We start from the raw sequence: 10,613 nt of genomic DNA on the forward strand, positions 1-10,613 counted from the left end.
ATTGATTGTGTCTAGGCTTGAATATGACTAATTGTGCAACAGTTAAGATGGTCAGAATGGTCTCTAGTTTCAATCTCTTCGACTTTTTTGTCCACTGGATCATATTATGTGGTTATTGCTAGTTAATTTCCCAAAGAGAACATTTTTATACTACAGACAAGCTGTGAAGTTTACTCATTTGTGTCTTCTACTGTACTCAAAAATCTCCAACCCTGCAAGAAATTCTTATTTTTATTAAGTTCTCTAAGTGGAATAGTCGTAATTAATTCTTCCACTTCGTCTAAAAGTATTTTTGTACTGTGGTAATGAAATCAACTCTGTTATTACCGATATCCCTTTGTCGAGTTTCCCTATCAGTATAATCTATGTGTTGAAAAACTTATTTGTATAATCGATCTCTTAATATTATTCAAGTTATGAATTAATTAAAAGGACTAAAGTAAATAGTATTCTTGGTCAGAATCAAGTAAAATGTATTGAAAATTTTCGAATCACTATTCTAAGAATTTGATATTCTTTGAACTTAATAATGTAGGAGAGCTGTTGGAAATCTTTTTCTAAACAGATTTCTCACCTCTAGAATAAAATGAGATCACAAAGAACAGTCTAGAAAAAAAATAGCAGTTAACTGTTTGTTTAGATGTGTCGTTGTTTTCGCATCTACCCACATAGTCATTCTCGGCTGATACAGGATCCGCAGATTCCATCGCCAGTTAATACTATCAAGTTATTAGAAAAGCAATGAAATCGTGTTAAACAAACAGCTGTCTTTTTCAGGGAACACTTAATGTTATATCATTGTAATAACGATTTAAGTTTTCGGTTGTTAGGCAGTAACCAGTTTCCTTTCCAGTCATTAGGAACAACCGAATACCGTTGGTCAAGTTACTGTGAGAACTGGGTAGACTAAATGACTTGATATTATTATAACATTCGGGGTAATCGATTTGAATCTCTGGATTAATACCGGTTCTGTGAAGAATACATACAAATCTTACGGATGCACATTAAGCATAACAGTACCTGATTTCAGGAGTTTCTTCCTATTTTCTTCTGTCATTTAACAACTTTGAAATCCCCAAAACCTGCTAAAAATGACTACAAATGTATCCCCACCAATGTAATGCAACGAAATAAAAGTATCGTATATTATGACTATTGGGCTGAATTCGAACAAAATAGTGTTTTAACGGTTATTCAATCTGAGATTTTATGGTTAGATTTTAAATCAAGCATCTTTGTTATACTGTTTATTTGTATGGAGTTATTTGATGTAAATTATTCATCAAACTTTAAACAATCTATCCGTCATTTCTTACTTCATTAAGATTTTAGCAAGTCAATAGTGCAATCTTTTACGGATTTTGAGAACAGTGAATTAACCCTTAAAAGTAAAATAAACACTCAATAGTACTTTTTTTGTTTCAGTTATAAAATACGCCTAAGACCTGCTGTTGTATTTGAAATTATAACATTTAAGACTTCTTATCGTTGATGCAATCAAAATTAATAGAGTTCTATCTATCAGTACACTATATATAACTTCTTAAGTTTGGTTATATCTCAATATGGTTAGTATCAGTTATCATCTAATCAATTATAATTAAACTCAGGACAATGTTAGATAATAAGTATTAGGGAAACTTTATCATATCATATCAATCCAAGAAAAACAACTATAACACAATGTTAAAGTACACGTGTCGTGACAGATACAAATATTCACCGTTTTCAGCATATAACAATGTAAAATTTATTGATACATGCCTTATTTTGGCTTTGTATAATATCACAATAATTATGGACTTAAAACTGTAGAGCTTGATGAGGTAGCTATTGAAAACAATTGTTCGCTCACATATTCTTTCTTTTCAAAAATTAATTTATTTCACCAAACCAAAATGATTATTAATTACTTATCTTACTCCTCCATCTGTGTTATATTCAGGCTACAAAATATACATATCACCACCTAGAAACATGATGGACATGTTTGATTAAAAACCTCGCAGGAAAGTGCGCAAAATGTATCAGTGAATATTCTGATTAAAATTCATTCCTCCGTACTAATCAAAATTATTTTCCAACCATTAGAGAAATTTATTATTCAATCATTTTAAGTAACTGCATAAATATTAATCAAAGTTGTTTTTTTAATAAGTTCATAAACCTGTGAGTGAACGAGACAGTCCTCCTTATTATGTCATTTTTCAAAGTGCTTTCTGTTTGATTTAATATGAAATTTGATCTTCATCTATTCATTTACTATAAAAGAATCCACACTTAAATCACTGAGTAAAACGTCTGTTTACTTTATATATATATTTATATATATCCTATTAAATCGAAACCAACTGCAACAACACACATAAACACACAAGAATAAACATGAGTATTAGTAGTGGTATAGATTATTTTCATACCCTACTGTAGAAGGATATCTTTCTCAATTAGGGACTATATAAACGACAATAATAAGCATAAGTCACATAGAAATATGTCGTCAAGACACTCTAGTGAATTAACGTCGATTGCCACTCAAGAATTAGCATAATTTTCATCCTTTATTGTTAAATATTCACTATTACAAACAGCTGTAGTAAGCAGAAGTTAATGATTATCTAAATAAACAAATAAACATATATTTACATAAGATAGGTTATGTAAAAATATTTTTAACGACTATTTAAAAAAATAGTTCATAACCATTCGAAATAAATTAGCCAAAGTGGTGGCAAGCTTTTGGTGGTGCATCGTACTAGAATCCAGGACGCGTTTCTTTTTTGTTCCATATAAAAATCGTCAGTTGGATAAATTCGCAACTCATTAAGGCTATGTCGAGGCAATACGCACAGTATGCACATATGACAATTAGAGACTGACCAGTTGCAGTCCTAACACATCGATGGGAAGATTCAAACAAACAATACTAAATGAAATTAAACTTCACCCCATTGCACAAGCAAGTGGCTATCAGGACTCAGTGGCCGAGTGGATAACGCGATAGCGTTTGAAGCGAAAGGTACTGGGTTCGAGTCCCAAAGTGAACATCAACTCAGATGCAGGTACATCCAGCTGACGAGTCCCAAATAGGACGAGGTGTCGCGCGTCCTGGATTTCACTGCTAGCCACTATCCATCTTTGCTTACAATTATCGTTAATTAGTTTAACTGTGAAAGTAAATTACATTATGAAAACATTTTAAAACTTCTATAATATTTATCCTTTTCTGCATGGTTCTCATGGCTTTTTATGCATGTGCCATTTTGATTTATACTCTCTTTAAGCATTCATTAACTACTCTAGAACAGCTATTCAAAAAAATGATATATAAATCCATAGACTTAAGATGTCAGTAGAAAGGATAGTTAGTATCTCAAAGTAAGATGTGCTCACGAAAATTAATAATACTATCGCCTGAAATATATACAACCGAATATACGAATATCATATTCTGGTTTTGCATTGCACAATAAACTCTTTCGTGTAACCACATTAATTAGGAAAACTGAAGTTACTGTTTACTGACCTGGTAAACTAGTAAGTTCCATGTAAAAGGCAATATCAAACGTCAGGTGAAACTGATATAAAAGGGTATTAATTGATGAAAAGTTTAAATAGGTGTGAAGTCTAGCAAAATGTTCACTTCTGCGAAATTATGATGAATAAACTTCTTTAAGGTAGCAACTGACATCTCAAAAACCTCCTACTTTCGACACTGTAAGCTGTCTTAAGCCTTATTTACTAAGGAATACAGCATGAATATTCTTTTTACCTTTTATCCCTACCACTTATATCGTAACTCCTAGTAGCAATTATGAAAATAAGCTCAACGCTACTCAGCTCCTCAGTAAATGACAACATGTGTATATGTCTGCTGTTGGTTTAATAACTAGAACATGGTCCACGGTTGACCATTAGCTACTATGACGAATGAAGACCTTAGCCCCATGGAAATACTTTATCCAATAAGAAAATTTACTTCTCTATTTGATAATCCATTATTCTATAACTATGACCGGAATAACTGGGCGACAGATGTTTTTATAAATGACTGAAAAAGCACTACTGTGCTCTTGTTTGCACATATATCTAAATGATTTCCAAAAACACAATACGAGAAGTGAAGCTAAAGCTGCTTTCCGATTATATCAAGCCGTTATAACTAGATAACTAGACGTTTCACAAGAATTTTACAAAAGTTGTGTCCATCTTACTCTAGCTCTTTTTTATACTTTTTTGGATCCAAACCATTGTCTAATTTTTACAACTTATTTATTGAGTACACTAAAAACGAATAAGTTGTTGTTACTGAATGTCTACAGAAATAATTATCTACCAATGAAGTATCTTAAAAGCTAACTAATGTCTCGCTGAAAATCCAGTTGAGATTTTTGATGGATTTCGCAAATATTTTTCAACAACAAAATATTTATAATTCGCTTTCATTAACTTCCGTTTTCCTAGCAAACTTGCATATTCGGTTTGGATTGAAAAATGTAATTTTAGTCTGATTAATAAATGAAGACTTAAACTTCATGGTACCTGAGGATTCTGTGCTGGAAAGCGATCGTAAGGACTTTAGAGAATGTAGCGACTAGAACACAATCTTCATCGACTCCAACTTTAGTTCTAACTTTGGTCCGGTGTATATTTAACAGGAATGAAAATTCCGCTAATATATGCCAGAAATTTATGATTGACTAAGCTGAATACCAAAACAGTAAACACATTATTGACCTAACAAAATATTTAAAGAAAAGGACTAAGGATGTTCATATTTTATATATTTAATGTGTACATACGTGTTCGTGTGTCTCAAGAGTTGTGCATAAACGTATCAGAACGGATATTGCATAGAAATTTGAAACAGTCACGTAATACTTGTCACTTTTGCGACTGAATAAAAAAAATGACAAATTAATATTTTCCTTCATTTCTGTGGAAAAACAACAAATGATTTTCACTTATTAAAAAAACCAACATGAATTGTTTAAAGTCTTTCTTAAATCAAAAGCCAACTTTTTGAAAACTTGTCAAGTTGGTTATGTTGGCAAAACTTATCAAATGGTTGTGTGTTATTAAAATTATTTAGAAACAAAATAAGTTTATAAGCCATATAAATTGAATTTATTGAGACTATTTTCCTTTCAATAGAGTTATTCTAGTCACTTCTATGAATCGGTGATATCTCAACAGACATCTCCATATGATATAAGATGTTAGTGGGAATGACCAACAAGTGATAATTTAGAGAAAAAAGAAATCAAAATGCATCAAAACCTTTTGATAACTTTTAATAAATCTAGAGGATTACATGGAAAATTGATACATAAGTCAGGGAAAGTGAAATTTCATCCATTCCAGTTTTCTCGATAATAAACAACTTTCTGTGAAAGTAGAGTCGCTACGATGTGAAACGTCAGATTAATCTTGCATGAATAGGCTTTTTGACCGACAATCACCAATTGTTTGTCTTGTTGAGTAGGAAGCAACCGAAAAGATAAAAACATGACTGTATGCCAGTCGTTTCAACTGGTCTTAGTCATTTAAACAAGAAGGAAACTCTAATAAGACCGAACAGTTACTTATATTTGTCTGTATTCCACATCTTCAGAGGTGATGCATTGCAACTACGTTTGTATGACACCCAATAACAGTGATTTATGAACCTGAAAAAGGTATCACTTCATCAAGCTTTTATTAAGCTCATTTATTATGAGCTATTGAAATATATGCAACCCAAAAGTTTAAAGTAGGAGTACATAGTGATTTTGCTACTTAGAGAAAATTTCTAGACAGTATTGTGATTTTACCATTAATATTTGGATGAGAAGTTCCTGTTGGTCACAAGTAAAGTGTTTTTTGAAAGTTTTGACTAACTTTTAGTATTATTTGTAATGTTATCAGCTTTGTTTTAATGGTCCCGTCAACTTATTTCATCTAAAGGATTCACTCGACTACCCAGGTTTTGTCCAGGTATGACATTATTGTAAGCAGTAAATTTACAAACTGGTTTTCTTTGAGATAATGGGATTTTAAAATTCTGTAAAAATATATAGAGAAATGTGGAACTTGATAGAAACTGGCACAGTTCCCCCCTTTCCAGCATGGAAAAAAGTAGAAAAGAAGTTTTTAAAACTAAAGTGATAAATTCTGAAAGCTACGAACACTGGTAAAATTGCTCTCTCGTCTTAGGTTTAGAAGCAATGAACTGCATCGTGGATTATCTCAAAGACGCCTATAAAGCCCTTTGATCAATTTGCAAAGGAGGTTCATATATGGATAAAAACAACTTTATTTCAACATAAATAATGTTTATTAATAACAATTCGTAAAACGGCTGGTTAATCGTTAATTATTTTTTAAATCTTTTGGTTAAAAACATTTCCGTATGATTTGGGATTCTTTAGGAGCCTTGTTGAGAACAGGTATTTTATTCACACTCGTCATTGGTTTTTCCCAATCTGGAAAATTAGTTGCACTTGATATTTTAGTCAGAAATTAGACACGGTCCCGTGATAGTTTTTTCTAGTCTGAAAAGTATGTGAGGGATTTTTGTGAAATTTGATATTCCGTTAATAATGTATCTCCAATTATCGTTGTTTGTGCCTATTTCATTCAAATAGTTTTTTGGAATACTGATGCACAATAGGTACTATACAAATAATCGTTATATCCTAAGTAATATGTATAACATAATAACTAATCTTTGCAGTCAGATAACTATTGAAACAATCCTGGACATAATTTCTTAAAACAGTTTATAAATCGCTAAACTTTAACTTATCACAAATACTGCACTGAAACTGAGAAAAATAAAGTTGGATTCACTTTCACATTGAGGATGTCAACAAAAAATCTAAATGTATAACGCCTAGTTGTTGTATTGTTCATGTAATCCTATCAACATAGAAACAGAATGTGTAGCATGTAAAACACCACTAGCAGATTTCAATAAAATAACTTAAACAGTGGTACATTCGTCACACGATCTGGTGGTCCTATAGTTACTCTGAAGAGTCAAAGATCTACATTTTATAGGTCCCTAATAGTGATTATAAACATGATCATTACTTCGAAATTTAAGAATACTTAAATGAACAAAGTTGCGTAAACCATTAAATAGTAATTCTTTGTTTACTAAGTTCCAATCCACTCACAAACTACGTGGACGAAACATTTTCACTCCCGTGAGTAAAATAATTTCTTAAAATTTTCACTGATGTCAACTGAAATTTAACTTGTGATAATTATTTTGAAGAAACTTATGTGCTTGACTGAGTTAGTATTTGCCATATATTTTCACCCCAAACTTACCAATCACATATCCAAACACATACATACATAGACACACGTACACATCTTTTAATTATGATCTCTTTGGCTTATGTGATACAGTTCATTCAACCTTGATTGACCGATGTTTGATTTTTTGTCGAGGGTCATTAATAATTTAAAGGCTAACGGAAATAATGATGATGAACTAATCATCCATCTGAAGCTATTTGGCACAGTAAAAACTTTCACGCTGCCTAATTTTTCTATCCACTTGTGATTTTTTACAAATATGCCCCAAAGGCTCTACATATATGAATAAAGTATACCAATTGGCATGTAAACACATCCCTAAATCACATGTGTATGCAGGCGACGACTGAGTTGCATAATTCCACTTTGCCTACTAGAGGGAATCTTCATGATAGCTGAATATAAGAATTCCAAGTTTGCCTGTATAACAAGTGTGTGAATATTATACTGTAGACCAACCTAATTTGAAAACCTAACTCTTGTCAAGAAATTCAAATGAAGATCGATTAATAGTAGAAAAGACTTCTCATAATGGAACATCCTATTTTTGAATCATTGTAACAAGTGTCTAGAGTGATGGGAAAGAACAACTTCCTTCGATTCACTTCTAGTTCTCTTTGAGATCATTTAATACTAAACTTGGTCCTAACAATATTCACTTGTTTGGCTATGATCCAACAAAGTCGGATACCTAGTCAATGTAGATGTATCAAACTATCTGTTTACTGATTCTGAGATAATCTAAAATAATATTGTTGATCTTCAAAAATCTCAACAATATTAAAAGTTTTAGCCATATTAAAACTGAAATTCAAAGTAACTGCACGTAATGACTGCCAATATCACATGTTTTCTAAAGTCACGAATTTTCCCATTCAATTTTACTATGGTCTCAGCAGCACGAATCTCAGGAATTAACTAAATTTTCTGAGTGCATAGTAGTATTTTCTCATTCTCTATGATTAATTTAAGATCAGAGAATATTTCCTTTAAATATTGTTGTTCTTTATATTGTTAAGGTTAAATCTAATGTTACATAGTTTAAAGCCTACTATATAGTTTTTCATTCTCAACCTTGGTAAATAGAATTGTGATACAATAACATTTTTTATCTCTTACACAATCTTATCGGAGCTCGCGAACTATTTTTGTTTCTGTTTTAATGACGCAGAATAATTCCACGACCATGTATTAATTTCATCACGATTATATCATTTCCCAACTCCGCCTGTAGCCCTTCTAGGGTTACTACCGATCTCAAGCCCAGAAAGAAGAAGAGGGTTAGGCATAGGATCATAAACCCATTTCATACAAAACAATTCAAACCACTTAAAATCTGCCCTGTGAGTTGAGGGATCTTCTTTCAGAAGAATTATGAGGCCTTGTGGTAAAAGCCGATATTTTTCGGAAATGACAAGGCCAATGCACCTACTGACAACCAGAGCAAAAATTAATATGGGTACACGGAATGTCCGGACAATGTGGGAGACTGAGAGGATCATTTAAATAGCTGATGAAGACGTAATAGCACGGGTTGGCCAAGTAAGGGCAGATTTCCTGCAGTTGAAGATTATATGGAATTCAAAACAGCTGTCAACCAATATCAAAGTCACAATCTTTGGTACGAACGTCAAAATAGTTCTGAAGAACTGCCACAACCATCATCAAAATGGTACAAGTATTCACAAACAAGTGTCTACGTGAAATACTCAATGTCCATTAGCCGGATACCAACAGCAACAGTCTACTATGAGAGAAAACAGACCAGCTTCCAACTGAGGAGGGGATTAAGAACAGATGTTGGAGGTGGATAGGACATAGAATTACAGAAATCATCAAACTGGATCACGAAGTAAGCGCTAGCTTGGAATCCTGAAGGGAGACAGAAAAGAGAAAGACTAAAGAAGACATTGAGTCGGGAATCGGATGCAGATATGAAAGCGACGAACAACAACTGGAAATAATTGCCCAGGACAGAGTTGAGTGGAGAATGCTGGTGGGCGGTCTAGGCTCCTTCACGAGTGATAACAGGCTTAAGTATGGAATTTCATATCTTTAATATGATTATTGGTCTATGTAACCTCACCTTCGCCACTTCGCACAACTAGTTTCTCCCAAAACATAAATAAACTATACGTCAACCTCAACACTATTTGATACTGTATCTTATTTCATTAGTACAATGATGATTTCTCAGTTCTATTTAGAACACCTATCTCGACTTTGCTAGAGTACATCAAACTTTTGTTTGTAATCATATAATTTTTTGTAACTGCAGACTGTTTACAGTTGATAAAAAGCCGTGAAATCAAATCCAGATTCATTTTATTTTGCGAAGTTCATCTTTACTTTGTTTAAGAAGACACATTATTCATTTCAGACTAGAAGTCGCATAACAATATTCATTGTATTTCAAGCACTAATACTGAATATAATACGAACTACTGATATAAATCCGTAGATATGCCACTCATATTTTTAAGTCCACTGAAAACTTTCTAAATAACTACAACTTATTTAGCTGGAAACATTCATACAAAATTATTGGTCAAAAAGTGGTCTCCTAGACAGGTTAAAATTTCTTAGACTTACCAGAAAAATGTGGATAATTTTCGTCTCACTCGAATCGCCTAACTAGAATTCTGATGGTTTTTAAAACTTGTGTATAAATCACTTTCCGCAGCCAAGAAAGAACTTGTAAAATGTAAACCTAGAGGTATCACCTGGTTATTCACTGGCTTAAGGTTAACGAGAATATTTTTCCAACTGTTTGGGAGTAATATCGTGACGAATGAAGTATTGGGAGAGAAAGAGGTTTTTAATACCCTTCAACTGTTTGATGAATATTACTCGTTTGTATTTAAATGGTAGAAGTCAGCTAAAGTCAACTGGAGACCTACCTAAAATTCGATTATTCTGAGAAATCAGGTTATTTGGGGTAAACGAATCTAGTGACGTCATCCTTCAAATAGTTATCCAGAACGTGGATATCATCATTCATCTACAGAATGATATTATCATTCTCTGACTGAGTTTGGGACAAAACACCAGGTAGTTTACGTTCACTACTACTGTGACTTTGATCTTGGGAACTCATATTAAAATTTATTTCTGAACAGTATTTACAATTTAGAGGGTAACAAAAAACTCGACAAAAATACGCTTCCAAACAACAAAGAAACTAGTTTTTGTTTTATAAATCATATGAAAATAACTAGTCTGTAGATCATATTTACAAGCTCTTAGTTGATAGCAGTAGTTGATACTGGTTTTGGTTTTTAGTCATTTCAGTTATTTCTACT

At 32.5% G+C, this 10,613-nt stretch overlaps 1 non-coding gene across 1 annotated transcript; it reads left to right on the forward strand.

The window, feature by feature from the left end:
• The first annotated feature begins 2,981 nt into the window (after nucleotides 1-2,981).
• Smp_tRNA_00501_Pseudo_TTG.1.1 lies at nucleotides 2,982-3,048 on the forward strand. The gene has a single exon. It is a non-coding gene (tRNA).
• The last annotated feature ends 7,565 nt before the right edge of the window (nucleotides 3,049-10,613 follow it).

This window comes from Schistosoma mansoni, chromosome W (genome assembly GCF_000237925.1).
Source record: "Schistosoma mansoni strain Puerto Rico chromosome W, complete genome".
Lineage (NCBI taxonomy): Eukaryota > Metazoa > Platyhelminthes > Trematoda > Strigeidida > Schistosomatidae > Schistosoma > Schistosoma mansoni.